This window comes from Saccostrea echinata, unplaced genomic scaffold (genome assembly GCF_033153115.1).
Source record: "Saccostrea echinata isolate AGI-Se365-2 ecotype Australia unplaced genomic scaffold, CSIRO_AGI_Sech_v1 ptg000003l, whole genome shotgun sequence".
In the NCBI taxonomy this organism is placed as follows: Eukaryota; Metazoa; Mollusca; class Bivalvia; order Ostreida; family Ostreidae; genus Saccostrea; species Saccostrea echinata.
The window spans coordinates 7,578,716-7,591,187 of NW_026889752.1; the positions used below are offsets into that span (position 1 = coordinate 7,578,716).

The 12,472-nt window shown below is 31.9% G+C and overlaps 1 protein-coding gene across 1 annotated transcript in view; it reads left to right on the plus strand.

The window, feature by feature from the left end:
- The window catches only part of LOC133178817 (uncharacterized), a 40,973-nt gene that overhangs the window by 13,103 nt on the left and 15,398 nt on the right, over window positions 1-12,472 (plus strand). The gene's annotated exons all lie outside the window — the stretch shown is intronic.

The following is a 12,472-nucleotide window of genomic DNA, read 5'->3' on the forward strand; positions in this document are numbered from 1 at the left end:
AAATTGGATAATGTTTAAATTACAAACGATATGAAATGCAATGGATAGTTAACACAAAGACCTAGACCTAAAAGATGGAGGTTAAATTCCCAAATGATTCAATTGATAAAATTTTATGTTCCCCATCTTAGTCAATATACCCAAGAGCATGCTCTGCGTACAATCAAGTTTTACACCGAGGAAGGCTACTGGCAGATAAGTTGATATTACAGGGATTTCAACACCATTGTTTAAAGTCAGCAATTCATAGATTCTATGGTTGTTATGACCCTATTAGCAAATATAACCTATCATTTGGTTTTATTTTGATTGACATTTTTCATACCAATTGTTAAGCCTTTGTTTTTATACTGAATTTGACTTCAGAATGCATGTATTCCGTCTACCTAATCAATACATAAGACTCACAGAGGGTGTGACTGGTGGAGGGTGGATGCTTACTCATCCTAGGCACCTCATACCAGCTCTGAAATTCGGGGGTCTGTGTTTTTGCTCTGCTTAAGATATGTAATGTTTGTGGATTTTTTTGAGATCGATAATGTTCGTTATCTTCACTTTTTTTAGGGGAAAAAATCAAAATTATTTCAATTAGATTGTATAACTTCCATGAAATACAAATACACTGCCATTTAAGCATTTATTAATAGCAATAGCATTTTATCTGCTTATCCGGATTTGAACTATATACTTACATGTATCGAGAGCAATTGTGTGATTAGTACCTGACGTTAGTAATATATAATGTATAAAATGATTAGATAGTATGCTCTGATTAAAATATTTTTCTATTTGTTTTACTAAGTCTATATCACGAGCGACATATTACTGAAATAGGTTAAAAGGAAATTAAAAAAAAAAAATGTGAAAAAAGGGACCACTGATGCCGAGAGTTTTATTTTTACCATTAGAATTGAATTAAAGCTACAGGAAAAAAGGAAGGAAAAATAACATTTTATAATTAAGCATGAAAACAAAATTTGTGTTTTAGAATTACAACATGCTGTTTGAACTAGGATTAATTGTTTCTTTATTCAATCAGTTCACATCTGAAGAAATTGGCAAATGTAGCGGCGGGTACGTTCACCCTTGTAGAATGGTAAAAGAAATCATATCGCATGTGCTTCATAATTTTTATAGCATAACAATACATGTTTAACTTTCACATGCTTAATTTCGGATTAGAAACGAAAATTTGAGAAAAGACAGTATACGTTATGTTTAACCCATGCAATTTGTTTGGTTTTGTTCATGAAAGCATGCATATTTATTGCATATTTTTTTCCACTCTATGGTATTGCCACGGAAAAAAAGTTAAAAAAAAAAAAATAACAGTATTTTATAGAGGAATTGAATTAAAGTACAGGAGAACAAGTATAATAGAATTCAACAAATAAGAAACAAGCTGTAGCATTTTTAATTTAAGAGTCCAAGTATATTTGACAGCATAGTGAACTGTATTTTACGATGGCCGACAGTGGCCACCACTTTCCGATTAAGAATATTGTCAATTTGTACAGCGTTTTTGTCAATTTTTGTTGACAATTAACAAATAAACTGGTAATGCTATATAAACATTATTACACTTACAATTTCCACCAGCGAAAAACATTAAAATTTTTTCGTGTGATATGAAATTAAGATACATACAACAGGTGACTTGAAAGAGATAAGGTGTATTTTAATGATTTTCATCCTCAGTTAAGCTGAGATATCGTGGATGCTAAGACTTAAAATCGTCATTCTGTTCACCTTTCTTGCATCATTGAAAAGATATTCTAGGGATTGTAATTAAAAAGAAGATAAAATTAATACGTTTTTTTTTGTAATGGATATACATCAATGTATCTCCTGAGAGTGTATGAGACAACATGATTTCTACCTATTATGTAGAGGTAGAGAAATAGAGGATATTCAATGTTTTGTAGTTGAATATGGAATTTATTCCACGAGGGGGACAGGATTTTTTTTAATATATAAAAAAAAAATCCTGTCTCATGAGTTAAATAAATTAGATATCCAACAACAAAACATTGAATTTTCTGATTATTACATTTTCTTCGATTTTTCCTTTGCCTCTGTCTTTTCTTAACACATTGTCAAAGGCTGTGACGTCATAGTTGAGCAGTTGAGACGTCATTGCATTGAAAACATTGTAGCACTATATTTGGGAAGAAATTGGCACTGTTGAAAATATAATAAACAGGATTTAGTACATTGTAGCTCTATATGTGAGCATCCAATCTTAAGTTTTTGGAATGTATCAAAAATAAAACATAAGATGCGAAAATATACCCGTTTTAAGCAAGAATAAAAGGACAATCTTTGATGAGTTAATATTTACTCTCTAAATATTATACAATTATTGCTGGTTTTTGAGGTCAATACGATGATTTAGACACCTGAGGAGTACAATATTGTACTTCAAAGGTGGCTAAATCATCGTATTGACCGAAAAAAAAAACAGTTCCATAAAATAGGGGAGGGAAGGTTTCATTGAAATGTTTTATCCTTAAAATTTAATTTAGAACTTTACATTCTCAAAAGGTAGGGAGAGGGGCAGGCCTCCTGCAACAACCCCCTCCCCCAACCCTGAATCAAGAAAGCTATGTTCCTTAATGTTATGTTCATATGAGTGGAAATCAGGTGCAAGTGAAATAACTTTCCAAAACTATTTGCATCAATTTGGAATTTCCCTATCTATTTTTGGTCCTATCTATTTTTTGTAGAGTAAATAATTCCTTATATTTATCTGGAAGGTCACGTGCAGGTCAATATAACATAGTATTTTTCTAACATTGTTGGATCTCAGCCAATCAGAGAGATGGGAATTATTCAATCATATAATAAATGAAATTAATGATCAAATGCTTGAAACACTTTTAAAGGCCAACGCAGCCTCTAATGACTTCCACCTGGTCGGCCAATTATTTTTCAATTTGGGACGAGAATGAAAATATAGGTACATGTACACGTTACTAATGTGATCATTTCCTGGTGCGCATTGTTAAAAAAGTTCATACATCAAAGACACGTCGAATATAAACAAAAATCAAATTCCTGATAAACCCAGAAAATTCATCTTGGTTACCTATGATGTGACCAACACGTACACCAACATGGAAATTTATGAATTAGTACAATCTGTCGAGAAAGCACATCTAGAAGACAATACTTATCTATAATCACCTCGATCTTCCAGTTCTGCTAGAACCTTAAGATTATCAACTTCGCTTAACCTGTTCTATGTTTCTGCATTTCATATCACAAGAAAGAATTTTAATGAATTTCTCCGGTGGAAATTGTCAGTCTAATCATTGTACATGTATTAATACATGAAGCATTACTAGTTTAGTTGTAATTTTTAGTTGTAATTTGTCGACGAAAATTTGACAAAAACGCTGTTCAAAATGACAATATTCTTAATCAAAAGTGGCGGCCGCTGTCGGTCATCGTAAAATACAGTTCACTTTGCTGTCAAATATGTTTTTTTTACTTTGCTTAAATATTGATAAAATATGTGAATTAGGATTTAACTTTACTTTTGATATGACAAACTATAATCACAATTTCCTTTTCTATCGAATAAATTTAGTGTTCAACAATGCATCTATTATTAGTAAATAAGTGAATTATACTGTACATCTTTTATTTGTGATTCTCAAGTTTGGAATCCATCTTTGACTACTTATTTTCTCGACTGAGGCGACATTCTACATTCGTACATTGAAGAATGATTGGTTCGAGGCGAGAAATATTTGCGAGTAATAGAAAGTCTCGAAACTCGCAGATATTTCTTTCGCGCAAAAAATGTTGGTTTACAGTGTAATAAAACATACCCTTTTCCATGTCGCACCATTTCTGCCAGAGGGCCCTTGATACCGGGTTTGATATTGACATGGGTATGTTTCATTTTTAAATGATATTCATATAAGACACGATAATTAGAAATCACTGAATAATGTATTTAATATTTTGTGAATGATTAACATTTCCAGTGTTAAATTGCAGATCATCGGTGTGTTGTAGAGGTTATATGTTGGACACCCAAAAAAAGACCTGTACTGGTACATGTATATATACATGTTATTTATTTATCAGCCTTGATAAAACACTGATTATTTTCTAAAATAAACAATTTTGGTCTCAATCTGGAGTGAAATTTTGCATATGAAAATCGCAGCAAAACAAGGGATTTTGTCTGAAACTAAGCCTAATTGGGACCTACAATAATTGTTTGGAAGGACTGCTTTGAGCTGATTTTAACATCTGTTTTTTCTTGATTGATATTTACAGTTGTTTATTCCTTATCTTTGTGAGATGTGGGATATCACCTAATCTTTGAAACAAAGTATACATATTTCTTATCTTCAGAATGTGTGTATCCTTATTATGGGCTGAATTGCAGTCGCGTGTGTAAATGCGCCAAGATGATCTGCAGCCGATTTTTTGGTTGCGGCATAGCAATAGGTAAATCATTATGTATATATATATATATATATATATATATATATATATATATATATATATATATATATATATATATATATGATAAATTTCCATTTACCTACATGAAATATATATAAATATACATGTATCTTGCGTTATTGATTTCGATATCACATATATTTAAGGAATAACTGTCTAATTGTTTGGATTCATGATGTGATCAATCGAGTGGCTTGCGTGATAATTTGCATAAATGCCGAAGGCGTTTATGCATAAAATTATCACGCAAGCCAATCGATTGATCATCGTCATGAATCCAAAAAATCTGACAGTTATTCCTTATAATTACATGCTCCTGATTCTGCAAATTCCCGTGCTAATAGCCCCGCTTCTGTTTCTATTTGTCCCGTCCCGCACGTGATTTTGTTTAAACCGCGCCTATCGATGAACCAGTAGATTTAGGTAGAAATAAAGTATTTTTTTACAATTTGTAATTTTATCTCGGACAAAGACATTGGAAATGTTAATATTATAGTATATGATTATTATATTTCCTAGCTCTATTTCAGAAACAGCAATAGATCCTGACAGGAGAGAGGAAACAGAATTATCATCTTTCTCAGACATTTTTAGTTATCCAACATCGCCAGCTGAATTCATTGGTATCAATCTCATTAATTATTAATAAATTAGTTATTTTACGAAACCCTTGATCACGATTCTCTTCGGTATTGAATATATAAGTGGAGAAAAATATCTGAAAAACTTGTGCTTTGTGTTTGACACACACACACACACACCCTCACACACACACACACACCCTCACACACACACACACACAAATAAATTTACATTTTTAACGCTTGTTAGAATAAATGTTCAAAGCGTGCTTCCGTAAATGGAATTTAATTTTATTTGAAAGATGGGTCATGCATCCTTCCGGAAGTATAAGGTATTGTCATTACTATCATTAAACCGTTAGAAATTCATATAATAATTTAAGTACACGACAACATTATAAGAATTTGTTTAGTAATTCAATTATAAGTAAACTACAGTGGTGTCAATAGAAAAAAATATCACGATTAGCTGAATTCTAAAAGAATTTCCCCTAGAATATATAGATTCAGGTTGATTCTCATCACTGACACAGAATTAATTGTTTTACAAAAATATATAGGTGAAGGAATGGTAAATACGTACATTGTATTTGGAATTGCAAAAAAAAATCTTAAAAGTTTAAAAAGCAGAAGATCTACAATAAGTAAACTGAAATGCATACATTCAGCCTGACAGAACTTATTAATTACAAGATATTTAATCAATCATGTTACGTAGCCAAAAGTGATATAACCATGATGTACTGTGCTTTAAATGACTTAATTATTGCTTATTTGAATATGTATTCACTAGCTTTGCTTGTTCAGCAAATAACTCATGGCATCTGTTCCTTAATTTTGTCAATCACCAGTTATGTCTTTAAATACAATTTTTTTTGCTAACATTCCGTGAGTTGAAATCGTGACGCTGTCCTTGATGTTTTTTACCAAGCGAGAAAGAAGATCTGCAAATCGTAAGATGTTTCATCTTATTACTCCACCCAGTCTTTCAAATAAGCATGTGTATATAGAGTGGGGTGTGACAGTATATTGTATAAAATAAACCTGAATTAACAAAATGCTTTAAATTATTGGTTTGGAATTTTTTTTTGCGGGGGGGGGGGGGCGTTTTTGAAAGGGAAAATGCGCAAATTTTATTAAAATCAATTTTGATTTTAGTTTTTTTAGAGCACAAACGTGCTCGGGAATTATTTTCCAATATTTCATTGATATAATCATTCACACTAATCACATGTTATAACAAAATATCCTGCCTCAGCTGATCTACGCTCGATGTTTTCTTGTAAAACACATGTGCTCATTTTCCCCCCAAATCATTGAAATGATGAATTTACGTCATTTTATTTGACGTTATTTTCAAGTCATGAAGACACAATGGATGAAATGTTTATTGCTTTAAAGTGTGCATATATCCTTCTGCTTAGATCATGAATCAAGATTTCCCCATCAAAGGTTGAATTTGAAGCGGGGGTGGGAGGGAGGGGGGGGGGGTTGTACATTAGATTTGCAATTACCAAATTAAGTCCTTTCACATACAACAGGTTATATATTTTTTTTCCTCAAAATCCTTTGTAGGATAGGGAACTCCGTTTTTCTTTTTCTTTTCTTTTCTTTCTTTTTTTTTTTTTTTTTTTTTTTTTTTTGCTTTCATCACTTAATGTATTGTTGCTTTAAAAATGAAAGTAAAAATTTCTCTTTAGATTGCTTGAAAATAAGCATTAAAAAGCTTGAACATTTCGATTCAACAAGTTTCATCTTTATTTATATATTGTATTTAAGTGTATGGTAGAATTGGGAAAATGAAAGACGCACATATAGATTTGTGAATATAAATAGTCTGTACATCTGTATGCTGAAAAAATAGCCCTTACTAAGATAAGAAGGAAATAATATGATATTAATGGACATAAAATTTATTATATTTTCGAATAGGAAACAGGAAGTTATGTGTAAAATGAAGTAATCAGCACTGTATTAGCTTAAAATTCTGTTTAATACTTGCATTTTTCTTATAATTAATGTTTTTAATGTATGCTTAAAAACAAATTGGTGGATATGAAAGCCATGTTTAGCATATTAGATATTGGTTTTACGTTTTTCAAATTAGCCTTACTGGAATTGATAGATTGATCTATATTCATTTTTCTCCATATTTTAAATCAGAATATTTTAGCAAGAAATTTACAATTTTTTTTCCCATAAATCATTTCATCAAGACAAATGATGATCATCCTATGTTGTTGAACCATTTCAGGTCTCCATTAAGAAGTGAAGCACTTTTCAAAAAGTCTTATAACTAAGATCAAAATTGGATAACTCTGTATTTCTTTTTTGTTTAATATCTAAAGGATTATTCATAATATACTTTTCTAATGTAATAGAAATATAAGACTTTTGTGACCTATGATAGCTTTGATACTATTTAAAGAATTGGAAAATTTCGGTCCCAGTTGTAGAATATTTTGTGAAAAAGTACACAGAACTTTAACAGAAGATATTTATTTGTACGAATTGTAATGTCCACCAAAATCATTTCTGATTTATCGTGTGAAATATATAAATGTGGATAAATTTGTGCTCAAAACTATGTGCAGATTTATATCGCTGAGGTTTGTAGAAAATCGAGGATGATGCTTAACAAATCGTTATGTACGCTTATTACACACATCCATACATGACTGATTAATATGCAATAATCAAACTATCATCCAAAACTTGCAATGCCATTTGAGTATTTAGTATATTAAACAAAATTTCATAGCCTATAGATACTGAAAATCCAAATCGAAATCCTTATAAGTGTTCTTGCTCGTCTTCTTCATTCAACTACAAACCCGCTTGACACGTCATTACCGGTGACGTTAATATATTTACAAGCAATAGCTTTTCAAAAAGCTTGCCTGACTAATCAATCAATATCTATGGAACGTATATGCAGGAGAGGTGCTAAACGTTTCCGTCATCAAGGAGCGACATAGTTGCGATACTTCATTGTACAAGATGTACAGTTGACTTTCTCAAATTTCATAACCAAATACTACAGATTAACGAATATCTAAGACATGCCACCACTTGGTCATTTATTAGTTAGCCCACGGGCTGACTAGTTACGTTGGGATGAAACTGCAAGTGCGCTAGCGTAGATTATAATCAAAGGCGGATCCAGCACAGGCGCGCCGGGCGTCGTGCCCCCCCCCCCCCCCCGTTTGAATTTTTTGTATGTAGAACTTATATGTTCATTATCCTAAAATCAAGGAAAAGCACCTCTTATTTGTAAGAATTCGTCAGCTTCCGAACCCCCATCAGGGCTTTGCTCTGGACCCACTGGGGTTTCAATATAGCCCCCCAGACCCCCTGCCTTCTACTGCGCCCTCCCGTTATGAAATTCCTGGATCCGCCACTGATAATTCTGGGAAAATAGTAAAATGATTCGTTTTAAAGAAATTCATATTACATGTACTCTCTTACTAGAGGGCGCACTTCTTCATGGTCAGTGATAGATTGACGAGAGGGCCTCTATTTATAGACTGGTCTGTTTTCCGTCGTTCTCGACGACGAAGTAAATTATGAACAGTTTTAACTGGGAAAGTTGTCTTGAAGTGTTTGAGACAAAAATGCTTCAATGCTACTCTAGAAATCAAAGTAAATAACTTGTACATTTTATAGCTATCGCAAAACAAGATACTAATACCCCCCCCCCCCCCCCCCCCCCGGACAAAACTCACGCGATGATGGTCTTACCATATACAAGTACATGTATTATAAATGAGCTTAAAATACATTTTTATTTACAGTTTTAAAATTGTTAGTTTTTCTTTTCAATCTATTTCAGGACCTTTCTCATAATTAAAATAACGTGCTTTTTTATGAAATGAAAACCAGTACAGATCATGATGTCTTCTTCATTTTGCCGATTCTTTACTTAGAACCTAACGGGAGTGAAGCCCATTCCTCTACGGGTACTGACCTACACTCTTGTCACTGTATTTAAAAGGAAACTCTTGTTCATCACAAAGCATGAAATAATATGCTACTCGCTGGCTTTCTAAGCTTTTTTAAAAAACCTTACCTTGTAACGTACATTATTAATAAATATAATGTTGAAAGAAAGGTTAGGTGGAAAACAGAATCAAGAAGGGATGTCCCATTTACTGGGTGGAGGGAGTTTGTTTATGATTAGACTAGTCCACTTATGGAATAAATAGTAAGAATAATCAGCAAATTCATTGCTTTAGTGTTGCCTGTCCAAATTTAAATCTTAAAAATGATTTAGACTGTGATACAATAGAATGATTCAATGTTTTTGTCCTTACTGCTTTCCAAATTTAGTGAATTTACACTTACCTGCCCTTGATTGAACATTAGGTATGCATGAGAGGTGGAGCTAACAATGTAAGAATGGATCTTAAATTAGACTTGATAAATAACAATGACGTGTTTCGAAAAAAAAAAGTGATCACTCTTTCCAATCTCCCTCTCCATTCTGTATGGCACAAATACACTTCAATTAAAACGAAAAAGTCATTGAAAAAAAGATGAATAAATGAAGGTCCTCATTCTTAACATCGTTACATAAGTATACGACATCAATGATAACTTTTGTGAAATACATGCAACGGAAAAGAAAAGTTTTTTGAGTGCATACTATGTGCAATTGCTTGTGAATGAATAAATGGTCACGGATAAGACAACCAGAAAAGTATATAACAGAACAGAATTCTTTCCAAAGATCATTCGGAGTTATGCTACAACAAAATGTTTAAACTTCTGTTTTTGCTTGTCAGTCTTTCGTTGGTGTTCTCAGGTAGGATTTTTAATTAATGTTTTTTTTTTTTTATATAATTTACAGACTTCCAAATAAATTCAATCGATTGTGTTAAGTATTCCCGATTTTGTATTATATTATTTTATTTATCAATGAAAAAAACACGATGGGAATGCCAGGAAATACGATTAAGCAGAGTTCTTTCTATTTTTATATTTTCATGACATCACAATGGTATCACAATGTTTTTGTTGCACAAAGTTCTATGATGTTACCATATTTTAAAAATGTTGATACTTGTATTTCAAGTAAACTACAAAAGTTCTTTTAAGTGCTAAAAATCCACTTTATCAATTTAAATCAGTTTCTTAAATTTCGTCTCGGTTTTCTTTGTCAGTTTTTAAACAGTCTTTTCTAGAAATGTAAATGAGATACTAATGCATTTTATGTTAAAAAAAAAAAATCACACTCTCTTTACCTTTTTTTTTTTAATCGACGGACGCTGGTAAGAATTTTTTAAAACTTTTTGATTTAACTTTCATTTACTGATTATCACTTAGCCATATGTGTTAATATGTGTTAATGTATTCGACTTAATGCCAGAATTTTAAACATCAAACTATTAATTTTGATAACTTCAGCACGCCAGAGAAGAGCTACGTGTGAGCTTGGAACTGCAACATTTTTCGGAGTCTCTCTTCGAGATTCGTCGTGTTCCGCCCATTGTCTGTATCTTGGACGCAGTGGTGGTTATTGTGACAGCAACAATGTTTGTCATTGTAGATAAGTACGTTAAAGTACATTATTTTTCAAATTTTAATAGTTGGATATCTATTAATCAGATCTTAATTTGTACAAGCATTATAAGTCGGGAGGAGAGATAGATAACAGTTAAGTTCTTATGCAAACAGAAACCATGTACATCCTTAATAATTTTGAATTTCTCATGTTTATTTTAGTAGTATTGTGAGTTTCGAGTAGAATCGATTGTGTTTATGTAAGATCAAGAGCAAATGTTTCTCAAACAAATTTTGCATTGCCTTAAAAATTACTGACTCAATGTTCTGTATTTCTCTTTTTACAGATTGCCGGAAAAGGCTGAAAAAATGTTCCTAATCTATAAGACACACTATTTCAATAAATAATTGTGCACTTTCAAATTCTTTTAATGATTCAAATCCATTAATCATCTGCCTGGCAAATTTTGCTTAATGTTTGTTTAATGTTAATGTACTTTGATTTAATGTTTTGATGTTATTCGAAATCGAGCTACTGCATTACCATCATTTGTCATACTTGAAATTCGAATTCAGTGAACCAAAATATAGTCTATAATTAATCTTCCCTAGCTTTACATTGTTGTCAGTGAAGCGATTGGATCCAATAAATGTTCGCCTCATTTGAGAAAAAAAAAACAAAATAAAGTTTACTGAACGAGATTACCGAAGGAATTGATCCATTATGAAAACTAAGTGAAACATTTTTGTCCAAGCATTTATCTAAAAATATATACATATATACTGGGGATATAGACTATTTTTTAACTATTTAATGATGTTGCACCTTCATGATTTATACAGTCATTTAGGGTATTCCGAATCACCTTTTACATTCTGACTGCAAACGATTTTGCTAACATGTTTATTAACAAGTTTATAAATGGTTGTTTGGTATTAAAAGAAAGCCAATTCTATGAAAAATCAGATCTACATTGCACGGCGAGTTTTTGGTGGTTGATCTTCAATCAACGTAGAGCACACTAACGTTTATTCTAGTCTGCTACCTGTGAAATAATCTTTCCAATCTGTCGACTTTCTATCATATCTCTTTGTTTAAGTTTTCTTTCTCTTCCTTAATAGAGCTTTCGGTAACACCAGAGCTCCTGATCATAGGAGCATGAATTTTGTAATTTTTGAAGGTTCGCCCTTGTTCATTATATCCATGTACTTTGTTTGCCTAATAAGGAGGAGGAAAGAAACGTATTAAAGAATTTATGCAATTCACTATATGATCAATAGAATCCCACCCTAACTCCGGCAAAACCTTTGGTCCTAGGGTCCTACTTTTCCCATTTTTTAAATTGTAATATTTTTCTCGTGTGTAAAATGTCCAAATACCGTACTTTAACCTGCTTTAAAAACATTTCCCTTAACACTCATGGGCTGAAAATCCAGCGTAAACCTGACTGATGACAATACAGCATAGAAGATCAGACAACTCCGATTAATATAGGGTATAGTTGTATTTGGAAAGAAATCTGCTCCAAAACGCCGACAGTGACGGTATTACATAGGCTCTCCAAACTTCGATGAGGTGCGTTAACGCTATACGCTGGCGATGAATTAAGTATCGAAATGATTTAAGATAGGATACGTTAAACTTTTCTATTGTTAATAATCTAGAAAAAAAATCCTCTTTAGATAAAAAAAAATAATAAGACGCTATATTTGGCTATATACATATATATATATATATATATATATATATATATATATATATATATATATATATATATATATATATATATATATATATATATATTTGGGATGGCATTGCTAATCGTTACCCGCAAGACGTTCCGACCGATTAACCGGTTAACCGTATCAAAATACGCATTTTCGTGATGTACATACTTTTTTCC